Raw genomic sequence first — 16,206 nt, forward strand, 5'->3', positions numbered from 1 at the left:
AAAAAAAGGGGGAGAATAGTGTGGAGATCAAATGGAAATGGGAAACTGGAACTGGAAATAAAGAAATAAAATATAATATCCAAAACCAAAAGTATTGAGAAACTTCACTAATGTAATACACACCCACTATCAAACTAAGGCTTGAAATTCCTTTAAAAATGCAGTTTGGATTTTACTTACTTGAAAGAAAACCAAAAAATAACATAAAAATATAATAAAAACAGTATTTGAAGACATTTATATTTGACTTATATTACTTAAATATTGAGAGTAATAAAAACAAAAATAAGCAATTTTTTTTTCTTTACAAAAACAGCATTTGAAGACGTTTAAATTTGGCATGTAACTTACATTTTGAGAGTAATAAGTAAAAATATCTGAAGACAAATTAGATGTTGATATTGTTGATACTGAGGTAATATTTACATTTATAAACTCCATAAACTACAGATATAAACTACAGATACAGGCCACTTTCCTTTTAATCTCATCATCTACTTTAATGTCAAACTTATCTTTTATTTTATATTTTATATATCAATTTTATATTTCTTACATTACCTGTTAGTCTGAATATTCTCTATACAGTATATGCTCACTAGTGAGTATACATCCATTATATCAGTTGAAAGAAAGCAGAAAAAAGACTTTTTCCATTTTTTAAGCTTGTTAGAAAGGTTCACAGGGTTGAGACTAGAGGTGTGCATTTGGACTGGATCCAACAGGACCGAGGAAAAAGGGGGAGGTCTTATTTATTTATTTATTTATTTATTTATTTATTTATTTATTTGATGCAGGCACAAGTGGTCATATAAGCCCAAAGGACATGCAGGACGAAGAAAGGCCATGTTCATTAAATTGAATGTGTGCCAAGTGTCAGAACTAGAATTCACAGACAGTGCTGGAATGGTCCTGTGCCATAGTGGTAGGGTCCAAAAAAAAAAAACCTCCCAGTTTAGGTCATGTACACTTTGGGTTTAAATGTGAATACAGATATGAATATTTTCATCACTAAACAGATACAGATATAGACTGCGTTATACTGTTACACTCCTACCACACACCCACACACACACACATCTTTCTGTAGTGTTTGGGTGGTGACTCAAATCTCTCCCCTCTCTCTAAAGCTAATAATTATATTAGCTCTCAGCACTGCTTCTGTCTGTGTGCAGATAATATGCATATGACACAGCTTCATGTACCAAGAATAGAAACAAGACCAGTGTAAGAGTGCTAGGATGGGCGTGGTGTCAGGAATAAGTGTGTGTGTGTGTGTGTGTGCATGTGTGGGTGGGTGGGTGGTGATGGGTGTGTATGAAAGAGAGGAATTAAACAATCCATAACCACTATGGGTCATCTATAGACAGCACTCACTGCACTCCTGAGCTTATTGAATGCCCTCTCCAAACAAAATAAATTCATGATCCTGCCATTATAAGTGTGTGTCAGTCCAGCTCTCCATCTTGAAGCAATTTTCTTGCCCAGATTCATCTCCCTTAAGTGCTCTCCAAGCTTTGGTTCAGTCCTTGCCTGTGCCTTCACCCATGTCTCCACCTTCTGTTCTGTGAATTCTATGGCATAGAGCAAAACTTTTCCCCAACCTCAGACAAAATCAAGGCTAGGCTCTCTATCTGATTTCTCTCTAGTTACCCATCTACTGTGCTATGCATTTCCCTCCTCATTTTCTTTTTAACTGCTCTTGTGGTGTGTGTTTTCAGCCGTCTGATCCAATCGTCTCCTCCCTATAGCAGCGAATCTCAATCAGGAGTCGACTGGAGCCAAGACCTGAGAGCATCGATGGGCCCAAATCAATCAGAGATAGAGAGATAAAGCTGGGAGAGGAAAGAGCGCTCACTGTCAGCACTGCCAGCAGGAGAGCTGCTGAATCACGGCTCCCGCTGCATGGGCAAACACACACACACTTCGTAACACACTCTAGCCTGTGCTCTTTCACTTCTCCTCTGATCACAGGTCTAGCAATCACTGATCAGTATCACTGTCTTGTCTCATTGCTGCTGTAATACCTCTAAGGTCGGTGATATTCTCTTTGCTGCTGACAATCAGAAACCTATACATGCTTTTGTGTTGACTTCAGTAGCTTTTTGCAGAGATCTCCTATCTGGCTTACTCAAGAGATTTATTATTAATTTAAAACTCACTCAGAATTCTGTACCAGAATCCTCAAATGTGCCAGAATAAGGGATCTGATCACACCATCGCATTGATTTAACTCTGTGGATTTGTCCCCTGACCCATGACATAATGTCTAGTTGTGTTTTGTTCGTTTACTTCGGTGTTTTGCTACTTCTTCGTGTTTAGGATCACTTCCGCACTGGTGACCAGGCTAACTTTGTTCTAGTCTTATTTTGTTCTGTCTTTCTGTTTGTTTTAACCTTATCTTATTCTTTACACTGTAAATAGACCCTCACACACAAGTGTCCATACATGTCTCTGCTGAAATTAACCAAGATATAAAGCTTGCATCTTTAGTTTTGCGCTGGAGCTATGAGGACATGTAGCTACTAAATAATGAATGCTTTATTTAATACTGATTTATTCTATTAACTTAATATATAATTTAACATCGAATACCAACATTTCTCTACTATTTCCTAAACGATCTATGTAGAATTGGTAGAATTTATCTATATGTATTTAGAGGAAAGTGTCTGATGATTAAATGCTAATCCCTTACTAACACAATTGCTGATTACATTTTAGGGTGAATGGTTTTGGCTATTCCTTTGAGATTAAAAAAAAAAAAATCATGCTCACAAGTCTTCGTTTTCCTGCTTTTGACGAACAACAAATGATATGGCATAGTATTCAACAATGAGCTGACAGTACCAGGATTAGCGTCTCTCTCGTGCTAGTCTGCCAAAGCCAGTATTATGTAGTGAACTATGTGTTCATATTACATGTACTCTAAGTGAAAAGACAGCATTGTCCTTAGCAAACTGTTAGTATAGTGTAGTTTATGAAACATATGCTCATATAGATCACTCAGGTCATCAAGTAGACTAGTTTGATTGTGCTTTTTATTATCCCTAATATTTATTTATATATAAAGCATTTTATGGACATGGCTTGTAACTTGCACATTCACTCAAGCTGGGTGTCCATTGACATTTTTAACATTATTTAAGCAAATTTACCAAATGCCATTAAGAAAAAAAATGAAATGGGAATTAATCTGTTTCCATCAACTGCTTTAAGTCTGGAGGTGCTGTGTAGCAAGCAATGGCCTGTTTAATTGGAACTGAAATCTCTTTTCCACTCTGATGTCATCCTGCTAATAGCTAGGAACACAAATGGGCCAGAAAAGTTCTGGGAGAAAATTATGCAAATCCATTTTAAGAAAAACTTTGGTATTATGAATGTTAAGAATGATGTTTGAGCAGCTATGGACCACTATTACTGGCCTCATCTTTGTGTGAGCGTGCGTGTGTGTGTGTGTGTGGTGGGGAGGTTGCAATTTAGATTACACTTTTAAGGTAAAAGTGTATTCAGCAAAGTGTAAAAACCTTTTGTGCAATATTTGAATGATTTTTGAATTTCAGACATCAGTTCACTTATTCACTTTTAGCAGGTTAAAGATTAGGTGGCACTCTCACTCACTCATTTGCCTAACTACTTAGGTAGGGTACATTGAGCCTAAATTTGAATATAATACACATTTTTTTTCCCTCCAAGTGTCACCACGACTCTAATATTCTGCCCAGACCTGCATACTGCAGCCTTGTTGTAGAGAAGAGAACCGGCAAAAAAAAAGCAGCAGGGTGCTCTGTAAGAGTCGTGCTTCGCATCAATGATTATGTGCGTCCTTGTTAAAGGGTAAATTTTCTTCCCTCATATTCCTTCTTCCATCTTCTCATGTCAGCCTTTACCTATCCATCTCTCTCCTCCTGTCATATTCTCTTCCTTTCTCTATTCATCCTGAGCAGGGGGAACACTATCCTCTGCCGGCTCGGCATGCTGCCTCTGGTCGCTGGGATTGTCACTGTTATTTTTGAGTGTGTTTGCTTTGTGGCTGAAAAGACAGCCAGAAAGGAACTTGCATCTGCTCTGTGGTCCTATACACGCTCATGCAAACACGTACACTCACTGTCCACTTTATCAGGAATACCGCTACACCTGCACATTCACGCAGTTATCTAATCAGCCAATCATATGGCATTTTTTTGCACAATGCAAAAAAATCATGCAGATACAGGTCAAGAGCTTCAGTTAATGTTCACATCAAACATCAGAATGGAGAAAAAGTGTAATCTGTGTGTCTTTGATCGTGGCATAGTTGGTGTTGCCAGATGGTTTGGTCTGAGCATTTCAGAAACTGCTGATCTCCTGGGATTTTCACCACAACAGTCTCTAGAGTTTACACAGAATGTTGCGAAAAACAAAAAAACACTGAGAGAGCGACAGTTCTGTGGGTGGAAACGCCTTGTTGATAAGAGAGGTCAGAGGAAAATGGCCATATTGATTCAAGCTGCCAGGAAAGATATAGCAACTGAAATAATCACTTTTTACTGTTATTAGCAGAAAAACATGCACAAAACATCGAAGCTTGAGGTGGATGGGCTACAACAGCAGAAGACCACATTGGGTTCCACTCCTGTTAGCCAAGAACTGAATCCCAGGCTATCATGCGCACAGGCTCAGCCAAACTGGACAATAGAAGATTAAAAAAAAACAAAAAAACACATGGTCTTTTCCCAATCTTCAACAGTTTTGTTAAGTCTATGCAGTGAGGTGTATAGGTGTTCCTAATAAAGTGAATGGTGAGTGTATATACACAGTAAAACCAAGGGACTCATATAATACAGCATTTGCCCGACTTGAAGCATGAATATGAGAGGCTGATACACATACATACATGCATAATGATGTATATGACATAATGATCCACAAAATGGTGACCCAGGGCCAAGTTGTATGAAGAAGATTCTGATCCAGAGTGAAAGATAATCACACAAACTATATTACTTTTCATTAGTGACATGCAGAAAACGTACAGCACCGAAAAGCAAAACCATTGCATTGCTTTTACATCGCTTGATCTCTTTAATAAAAAAAATAAGCAGGGGATTATTTTAAAGCAAACTATGCATATTTGTAGTTATATTAACACTTTTAATCATAGTTTAGTATTCATTCTAAGTCATTAGTCATTCGTAGATGACTAATGATTCAACAATCAATGAGGTATAAATAAATAAATAAATAAATAAATAAATAGGCCTATAAATGGCATTTCTTCATACGTACAGCCCCCTGGAAAATGATGCTTTCAGGCCCTACTTCCCTTCTCCGGTTACAGCTTAGGGCTGTGATTGGACAGCGATGGCATTCAGTCTGGCATGAGTGCAACATACTTATGAAAGTGAAATGCAGTGCAGTGGGTAATTACCTTCACTTCTGTAAAGTGACATAAGAGCAATGAATGTTTTGCTTTTCAGTATGGAATGTTTTCTGCATGTCACTAATACAAGGCGATACCTTTTGTGTATTGCATTTGACGTTTTTTGTGATTACATTTCCTTCTATCCTGGAATAATTTTCATATACTTGGGCTCTTACTTGTGTGTATACATATATTGTACATATGTGTGTATGCCTCCCTTATCCCACCTCACTCCACACCTCTTAGCTAAACACCATCTATGCAGCCCACCTATATCTATCCTCTCAGAATCCAAAGATACAAATATTGCTGTACTACTACTGCATTTTAAAGCTCATTAATTTAAAAAAAAAAAAAATATTTATCACTTCAGAGGATCTAAAAACCGAATACTCCTTACTGTCTCAACTGTGAAAATAAGGATTCGTGTCTATTATAAATATAGAAAAAGCCAATATATAAAGACCCATGTGGCCTTCCCTGAGGCAAAGTCAATAAATATAATTTTAAATTACAAATCAAATTTCAATTAGAGGGTTTTGATCTCTTTATCTTGTAGCTCAGCTGGTCTTCAGGCTGCAGTTCATTCTGTTCTCCTAATGCACACCTTACAGTACATGATAAAGCTGTACTACACACACAGTTTGGTTCATTTGTCATTGTGTTTAGTGTTATTTTTATGCTTTCAGTTTTATATATGTTTTATATTTAGTTTAATTAATTCATTTTTATTTGGGTTTGGGATTTGCTTAATGCATATAGGCAGTAGATGTGCACATAACCTACTGACGTGTAATATTCTTAAAAATTGGTCTGTAATGTTCTCAGGTCATGAACTTTATCAAATATTTTGGGTGTTTGTTAAAAATCATAGTGACTATGCTCATAAAATCCCTCAATGCACTGCTACAGGTTAGTTTTTGTATGATACATCCTTGGTGATATATTTTCTTCCTTGGATGTGCTGGGAATAATTAATGAATGACATCATACTTTGACAAGGCAAGTGCCTGTGACCGAAACAAACTGTCATGTTCTCTTAGTTAACTATAAATGGTGTGAAACATAGCTGCAGATGCAGTGCTAATGGGTCTTATTTAGCAAATATCTTAAGTGATATAGCTAGCTATGCTGAACTACACTCTCACTCTCTCTCTCTCTCATGATTCCAAGTTATTCAAATTCACATATTTTTATCAAGATAGAAAGGATAAAGTTTGGTAGCTAGAGAGCTAACCGACTTTCTGTGAGCTAATTTTAGCTGAGGTCAGCTGACTATATTGAAGGATTGACACCTTTTAATAACAATCTTGAGATCTGTGATTTTTATCATTACTTCCAACAGACTACACACTTTTTATTATTCCAATTCTATAACATTAGCTTGATAAACATTCAAAAAGCACCTCTTACGTGAATCTGTTTAGAACACATTATATACTCATTTCGAATAATGTATTTGTCTTCAGTTTCATCTGTAACATATACAGTGTACAAGCGTGGTGAAACAGCGATGGTGTGACTAATAAGCTATTAAATTTAGCCTACGTGATTTTTACTTACGAAGCAAGAAGCCAAACATTAAATAAATTGCTTATAGTGCCTATGGCAGGGATCACCAGATCCACAAAACAAGTAGTATATTTTCTTTAACATATGCAGAGGGATAGAGGACCAACTGTTCAGGCAAGAAATTTCACACACCCATGCACAAACACAGGTGCAATAATGGCTTTCTTGCATGAATCTGTTACAATAATGAAACCTGGTCATATTGAACATACACAAATTTACATTGTTCACCCACATATACACAAATCCACAAAAAAAACCCTAAAGGAGCACAACAGACAAAGAAATGAATAAAGTAAAGAACACATTTTTTAACACATGCACATTAGTACAAAAACCAATTATTCAAACACGACTCTATACATACAGCACACACATATATCTGTGATGAGGTGGGCTAGGATGTGTTGCCTCTTTGGCACAGTGCTAGAGGAGCAGATGGTCCGAGCTGGAGCTCGGCCCTCTTCACACTCTTCAGGGAGGGGCAAGCAGAAGAGCCATCCATGAGCCAGGAAGATCCCTCAATTCCCTGTTTCAGACCTGACAAATAACATCCATCCCTCTCACACACACTCACAGTCTCGGCTCCCTCAGGGCATGACCTTCCCTTCATCAATTTATATCCTCTTAATATGTTCATCACAAGCATATTTAAAAAAAAGATGAATGTGGTTCTAACAAGCAGCAGTCTTCTCTGGAACATTATCTGTAAAGACATGCCTTTAGGGATCGATGACTTAGAATTTGGAATCAGCATTGACACAGTAGCATCTAGCCTGCACTAGCCTGCTTCACACAAGTTGCTTGTGGATTTTTATCTTTTGGGCGTGTCACGACTACCGCCATTATTGCTTGTGGCTTGTGTGCTAGCTTCTAAAAAGCTAACTAGTTAGACACAGTTTAAATAATGCACTAATCGCTGGTTGTTTGATGTACATGCTAGGCTTTGTAATAGCTTTGTTAGCAAAGCAAGCCAAATGCACTAGCTACGTACACTCTCCAGAGGCACCAACAATCTCTGCTACTTCCTTTCTCTCCCATTTTTGTGCATCAAGCATTAAAAAGGGAATTAATTGCAGGTAGGAGCTAAAGTTGTGAGTGAGCAACTGAAGAAACGTCAGACCATGCACGGCACAGGATTGGTCAGAAGAATCAATCGACTCACTTGCTAAGGTTTGTCGCTTTACTGTATCATACCAGAATTGTCAAACTGTTGCTTTTTCACTTGTTGCTGAAATTGTAGCTATGTGCCATGTACATTCATAGAAAATGAATGATCACCTGTTGCTTTGTCACTTGTTAGTGTGAATGTAGGGTGTAGCGACTTGCAAATAAATGAGGCAGAATCCAGTGAAAGCACAGAACTCTTTCAGAAAAGAAGTGGCACAAGTCAATGTCCGTCTGTATATCTGGTTGTTTTCTTGTGTGAGGATTATATCTGGATTATATCAGGATAAAGTTTATCTATATAAAAACACAGCTGTTAATATACCCTGGGCATGTGTACAAGTGCCATCTGTGACGTTAAGTGTTCCTAAACTCATAATAATTATTATTTTATTTTTAGCTCAAATACTCAGAAGGTGCTAAGAATCACAAACTGCTCCTTTAAAAGAGATTTTTGACAAGCAACATCAGCTGATTTGACACATCCATATACATTTTGTATACATTGATTAAAATAATCATTAAAGGCTCTCATGGCTGGTAATAAAAAAAAATAGTGATTTAGTGGTTTGTACAAAAAGGAAAAAAAAGAAAAAGCAAACTCTGTCCAGAATAAACTGCCGACTACTTACATAAATTTAAATTGATCTATTGATTGTAGTAGCAAGCAGAGAAGCAATACTGCTGTATTAAACAGTCTAAACAGTGTCTTCTTCTTCAGATCGACTGCCTCAGTTGGCGCCTTCCTCTACGTTTAAGGGATTGCATAGAACCTGCATACAACACTTGGAAACTAGGAACAATATACTCAGATACACACTCACTTTTGTGTTGTTTTAGCATACATTAGCATACAACTTAACTATATCGTCATCAGTTAGTCTTAGCTATCAACAAAATATCTGGCTGGATCTGAGTGGGACAAATTGAAATAGCTTAACGGTATGGAGAAAAAAAAAATTGCACTTCTATATCAGTAGACAGTCCATAATAATTAATAACAAAAATGCAGAGTGGATTGTGCTATGTGGTGCCATTCAATATTTTCTTTCAGTATGTAAGCTATCATAATTTCCTTTTTAAATTATAACAAGTTGTTTGATTGTTTGATTTTTCCTTTCATGTCAATAATAAGTAATACATTGTTTTTTTTCTTTTTTTTCTCTTTTGAGCCTGCTAGGATTTTTTTTTTTTAGCAGTGTTGGCACCTCTGAAAATGTTATAAGCTAATTTGTATATTATACACAAAAACAGAAATTGCATTATACAGAAGTAAGTGGTTAAAATGGTTTACCTAACCACTTTCCTTCTCCTTCTGCCGAGCTACACTCCTGAGCTGCCGGTGATCCAGACCTCCCCCCCTTCACTCTGGACCTGTCCACCGGCAATGCTTCATACTGCCACGAAAACGCTTCAGCTGTTTTCCATGGACTACACCAACACACATTGTGCTCACACACACGCACACTACAGTGTAAACCCATATGAGGATGGGTTCTCTGTTGAGCCTGGTTCCTCTCAAGGTTTCTTCCTATCACCATCTCAGGGAGTTTTTCCTTGCCACCGTCGCCCTGCTTGCTCATCAGAGACGGCACACACACACTTCACTTTACTTTTGTTTGTGTAAAGCTGCTTTGAGACAATGACCTTTGTAAAAAGCGCTATACAAATAAAAATGAATTGAATTGAATTGAGTTAAAATACTCATGTAAATAGGGTCCAGGCTTCCACTAGAAACAAGTGCAAGACAGTTGCAGGAGGAACAGAGAACTAAGGCTAAACACTAGGGTGGAAGCAAGTGCTAAGTGCTGGTACTCAGGCATGCTCCAAACACTAATCATGAAAATCATAGTGACAGACTGACTGATTAAATTCCAGCCCATGCAAACAACAACTAGACATTCAACCTAATTCTACGAAATAACAAAGTAAACATGACTGAGAGACAGTTATGCTGTTGCACACACAACACTGATTGCTTCCACAAGTAGATTCCTTTATATATAAATTCCAATTATATTAGTATTTTTTTATTCTCCGTTTAACTAGGTATGTTGTTTCATGTCATGTGACACTGTACTTTTAAGCCATCAGCAACAAAGAGTGCTGCTAGCTCTAACCCCTACTACTATTAGGTTCAACTGGTACGAAAAACTGGTGCTAATTAGCACCAAAAACTGGAACTGTTAGTACTTGATTAGTGACTAGATTTAGACCGAAGGAAAGGGCCCTGTGAATGCTTTGCATCATTGTTCAGTGGATTTTCACCTTCAAACTCCAAAGAACACTATACCACAAGTCGCTGCTGAAGGCTTCATTCTGATTGGTGTTGATAATGTTTCTGTAACAGCAGTTCTGACAGTAGTGCTGCCTGCAAGACAAATTACAGGTTTATATTAATGTGCTTATTCTAATATGTTATTGTTCCCATAGTGACAACTTGCACAGAGACTAGAACAGGGTAAGGCAGATGCTCCCCATGAATGGATTTCAAAGCTTTTCTGTGAGAAGAAAGCATTAGCATGTTTGGAAGGAGTCTCAAGTGTCAGGGCTTTGTAACAGTCAGAGATAAAGCTGTAACTTTAGCCTTTAGGCCAGGGAGTTTTGCAGTTTCTCAGTGATCTGATATATATTTTTTGCCTTATTAACTTCAAGAAAGAGAGCTAAAGAGAGGCTGGTGAGAGAATGACAGTTTATAGCTTTTATAACATCATAGAGATAACAGGAACTTGTTTCATAGATTTTCCACAAACACAACTGTAAAGAGATAAAGTAATGTAAGATAAAATGTCATTTTTTAATAAAATGAAATTGTTAGTGTTGGCAGATTGCTATGGGGAAAATATGAGGAATAAACCACTTCAGGATGTGCTGTTATTGGAAAATAATCAACATCAGGGTGCTAACAATAATTTCACTTCACATCAGGCTACATATCACCACCATGGTTTTTATTGTTTTCCTATAACAGCAAACCTCGCTGTGTTTTATTCATTCTATATTCTACTATAAAACAATTCACATACGTATGTGGATGACTCAAATAAAGACCTAGTCAATGTGCATGATAAAATGCTTTAATGACATGCCTTTTTATTAAATTTATGTTTCCAGACAACACAAAGGCCTATTATAATGATTATTATTTTAGTGGATAATTCCCCCACATCTTCACACCACTGAAAAAAAAAAAAAAATTGCAATGCTATTTAACCTGGTATTGTTTGACATGGTATTTCAAATGTTAGTGCAGGCACTTAGCTTTAATCTCTGTAAAAAGTTTCTAATTTGCATTGACATTTACATTAATTGCTGTATGACTTTTGGATAAACTCTGAAAAGGACAATCATTTATAATAAGTCCAAACAGCATTAAAACAACAGGGTTTAGAGGTTAATGGCCAAGAATGTAGATCACACAGACTAAAATCCTTAGTCATCAAAAGCATAACAACCCAAACATTGTTGGAAAGTTATTATTCTGTTGACCTTTCATTTCAGTGTAATAAACCTGAAATTTTTTTTTTTTTCATTTGCTATGGTGAATGCATCCATGCATCATAAACTACTAGGTGTTTTCTATGTCCTCTTTTAGGATAGCAGCGTTGTTGTCCTTCAGCACTTCCATTAATCTGATGTAATTACACCAATAGAAAGGCATTTCCTAAGTGTGTGTCCTTCCCCAATCTCGGACCTTGATCGAAAATTACGATGGGCTAAAGATGTACTGAACTACTGGCCTTGCCGAGTTATACCTTCATGCACAATAAAACAAAGCTAACACCTTTCGAGATTCGATCATAAATGAGGACACTGCACTCTGACAATTGCGCATAAAAACACCTGTCCTCATATTGTCCTGTTAAACACGGACGGATTGCCCTGCAAGCTGTTAAGGTTGGCGAAACATTATACAGCGCCGTCAGATGATAAGAGCAGAAATGGGAACTATTTGAGCGACTCACAAACACTCAATGTATTTATCATGTCAAATGTGGTGTGATCTGGAAATAGAGTTGCAGTAGTGCTATTTGAGCTCCTGATTGCTGAGTTTCATTATTTATGCAAGGCGTAGGCATCATCTGGTGCAGTGCACACCCTGCAGCGGCGCGAGTAGAGTCATCATTACCTCCCTAATAGCCCCAGCATAATGACAACTCCCTCTCCTCCCAGCACCTGAAAAAGAGCGTGTGCCGATAGCGGGCTAATGGAGACTAAACAGGATCGCTAGGAGGCCCCTTAATACTACACACGCTTCCATTTTTGTTTCTATCACATCAGAGTCTGGTGGTGTTTACTTCCTTTGAAGAAGGCTGCGGGAAGACAACAAAGCAGAAAGATGCATCGTTGTCAGTATACACTTCAAAAAGGCCACTTTAGGCATTAATCACATTCTCTCTTTGTCTGTTCAACACAATCTTTGGTCAATAGAGCCGCTAGAAGAGACAAACTCTCTGCTCATAGTGTGACACTTGGTCGAAGATGAATAAACTGGAATCTGCGCACCACTGACAGGTTATATGTCATGTGGATCTATTCTCTCTTCTTGAAGTTGGATGAAAACTGCAGCAGCACGGCAGCTAAATACATCAGGAATTATAGCTGCTATAGTGTCCTCCATGACTCGGCACTCTGCCTGGGTTCCACTAGCTGCATTGTGATTAAGTCTTCAGAGAGATCACTTGGGTGCAGCTTTGAGCTCTTTAACGAGCTCCCGAAAAAGCTTTAAGGACGTAAGCCCTGAATGCATTGAATTGTTTAGTATTGCTCATTAAATGTTGCCAAATCGCTTTCATATACATGTTTGTCTGCATATATGTTTGTGTGCATGGAGCCTCTGTGCATATAAGCATTCCTCCTTATTCTGTTAACTTTCCTATTAGTTTTACTGTAGTTTACTGAATAATTTACAATAAAATGCCTTGTAAATTCCCCCACTGGGCACAGTGTACACTGCTTTCTCTTCTCCATATGCTTGTGTTTACATTGCCATGTGCCTTTGTTTTGCTTTCAGTTCTGTCTTATCATTGGTTTGTTATCCTATTGTGTTCACCTGTTCCATGTTCCACCTTGATTACTTATTATTGACTACTTGGTTATTTATTCATTGTGGTTTCTCTTCCTTCCTGCAAAGTCTTGCCTTCTGAGTGTTGTTTCTTGTCTAATAAGTTCCTGTGCTTTTTTTGTGCACTGAGCCTTTCTTTGAACTATGACTATGATCCTTAGATTGATCACAATATAGTGCTCCCTGTATCATCAGGAGGTCATGTGTTCGAATCCCAACTATGCTAAAGCTATTCATGGCCAGGAGTCCAAAAGAGCAATTATTCTCTCCCCTGTCAATCAGATCAATACTAGACAATTGTGGCCATCTATGAGCTCATTTACATGGAAGGAGGTAATTAGCACTTTCCTCTGAGTTTGTTCAGCTGCCGTGTGATTTAGTAGGAGCTGCAGTTCGAAACGTACAGACATTGTGATGGCGGGCTTCACATATCTTTGAGGACATACATGCTAGACTTCATAGCTAATTGGAGAATTGGCAAATGACCCAATAGGGAGTAAAATAAAAAGTAAATAAATAAAAACAACCAACCAAATAAACAAACAAAAAACTACATTCAGGGTAATTACAGTATTTATCTATGCAAAACTTAATTTCTAAGTTAACTCAGTTGATCTAATTAACATGAGTCAGTAGTGTTATAACTGAAAGGACATTTATATTAGAGGGATCATGTGCAGGTCATATTGAACTGGAAGTAACAAAGAGAAATAAATAAAATTCAATAAATAAGGGTTGCTATTATATTCCCTTCATCACTTATTTACACCCCCATCTGTGCAGACCCACCTGCTATCAGTATGTGGAGGGGTTTTATGTGCCTGTTTCCATAAATATTGATTACATTGCTAATAACAGAAATGACGATAAAATATATTGGGTATTTTAAAAGAAATCTAGCCGGGTTCAGTCCATCCATTGCTAGCAGCCGTGAAGAGAACGGGAAGGTTAATGCTGTATTGAAGGTACTAGAGAATGGATGTCTGTGATGGTTCCAAAAAAAATAATCTGAGACTATTCCATAATAGTAAGACCCGGTGCCCCTGCTCCAGATTGAAAGTGATGAAATCCTGTATTGTACAGTTATCGACTCAACCTCAGGTGAGCAGGAAAATGGGGAGGTCTTTGGATCATGGGAGCAGCAGAGAGATAGTGAGGTAGCCTAGCTCTGATAAAAAAAATAAATAAATAAAAAAATAAAAAAAAACTGTCTTATTCAGTCTGCAGTCTGCACTGAGTATTTAAGTTGCAGAAATTCATGCATAAAAAGAAAAGATCGAGGGAGGGAGAAAAAGAGTGAGAGAAGTTCAGCAATCCTCCAATCCCTGGTCCTTTCACTCTTCAACTGATTTGTTTGACATTTTGGTTATGAAAAATGACAGAAGTGAGCAAGATCAATTCTTTGCTCCATGGCACCTGGAGTCATGATATATATATACATACTGTATATGAGTTAGTATATCCTTCCTGGCAGCTCGAACCAATCTGGCCATTTTCTTCTGACCTCTCTTATCAACAAGGTGTTTCCACCAACAGAACTGTCACTCACTCAATGTTTTTCACACCATTCTGTGTAAACTCTAGAGACTGTTGTGTGTGAAAATCCCAGGAGATCAGCAGCTTCTGAAATACTTAAAACAGCCCTTCTCTCTGGTACCAACAACCATGCCACAATCAAAGTCACAGGAATTGCAATTTTTCTTCATTTTGTGGTTTGATGTGAACATTACCCGAAGCTCTTGACTTGTATCTGCATGAATTTATGCCACATGATTGGCTGATTAGATAAATGCAGTGAATATATATGTGTGTGTGTGTGTGTGTGTGTGTGAGAGGCAGAGAGAGAGATATTTCTGTGAATTGTCTTAAGGGATTTCCCATTTCACTGCAGTTCAAATAATTAACCATCTTCCAGCCATGGGGCATCATCTATACTTAGACTACAATTCATCTTTTCAACTAAGCTTTTAGATTACTGTCAAAGAGATCTTCTAAATTCTAAAATGACATTTCAGCACTTATTTAGTCTACTTTCATCTTTAACATTTTCTTGCTCCGATGTAATTTCTTTCCATTAAATAAATATTCATTATATGCCTATTATTTACATGTACAGTACATTTAATCTTTTGGCAGATGTCTTTAAGTTACTTGCAAGGAAGTTGGAATTCAATCCAACCATTCTGTTGAAGGTTAAGGATTTTTTCTGTGGACAGCAGTGGCTCTCTGGCATTCCTGGGATTTGATTATTCATTTGTCAGAAATATAATGATAGAAAAAGATACATAAACATTTGTCAGTGAATGAAAGAGGCCAAGATGCCAGGAATAAATAAATGATTAGATCATTATATAAATAACTAGTTTAATACATTTTGTGTGTCACATTCAGATTTTGTCTTCTCTCCAAATATCCAGAACAGATTTCTGCAATGCTATAGCACCTACTAAAAAAAAAATGTTGCCCACAACCCAAAATAGACATCATGTTTGGTTCACTTCATGCAGTCAGGTTGAGTCAGGGTCGATTCGCTTTCTCACTGCAATTGAACCGCACTAGAGTTCACTTGGAAATGGACTGAGACCAGCTAGCATTGGAGTGTGAATGTTGTGTATTTGCTTTTGGTTTGTAAATGATGTGCAGTGACTGAAACCAAACCAAATAGCAAATGAAAAAAACAAGGAACATTTTTGTTCTGATTCAAACTCGAAAAAAGGACTAATATGGGAGAAGATGCCCTCAATCTTCAAATCTAGTCTGCTTGTTTAGTTGCATACACTAGCAGGTTCTTTCAGCGAATGTGCAAATTAAGGGATCGTGGACATAGATGCTGTATCTGAAACATAACAAAAGCTGCCTACTCAGGCTGTATTCGGAGAGACAGAAAGGCCGAATTGACTGTTTGAATAGATCCTGACCCTGCGATCCCACCATCTGGCTGATTTTTGATGGGAGACATGTATCCCATAATCTTGTGCATCAGCTCTGGTTTAGCAGC

At 37.5% G+C, this 16,206-nt stretch overlaps 1 protein-coding gene across 4 annotated transcripts in view; it reads right to left on the reverse strand.

Annotated features, from left to right (window-relative positions):
- The window catches only part of si:cabz01090165.1 (uncharacterized protein LOC100333421 homolog), a 164,237-nt gene that overhangs the window by 50,389 nt on the left and 97,642 nt on the right, over nt 1-16,206 (reverse strand). The gene's annotated exons all lie outside the window — the stretch shown is intronic.

This window comes from Pangasianodon hypophthalmus, chromosome 6 (assembly GCF_027358585.1).
Source record: "Pangasianodon hypophthalmus isolate fPanHyp1 chromosome 6, fPanHyp1.pri, whole genome shotgun sequence".
Classification (NCBI taxonomy): Eukaryota; Metazoa; Chordata; class Actinopteri; order Siluriformes; family Pangasiidae; genus Pangasianodon; species Pangasianodon hypophthalmus.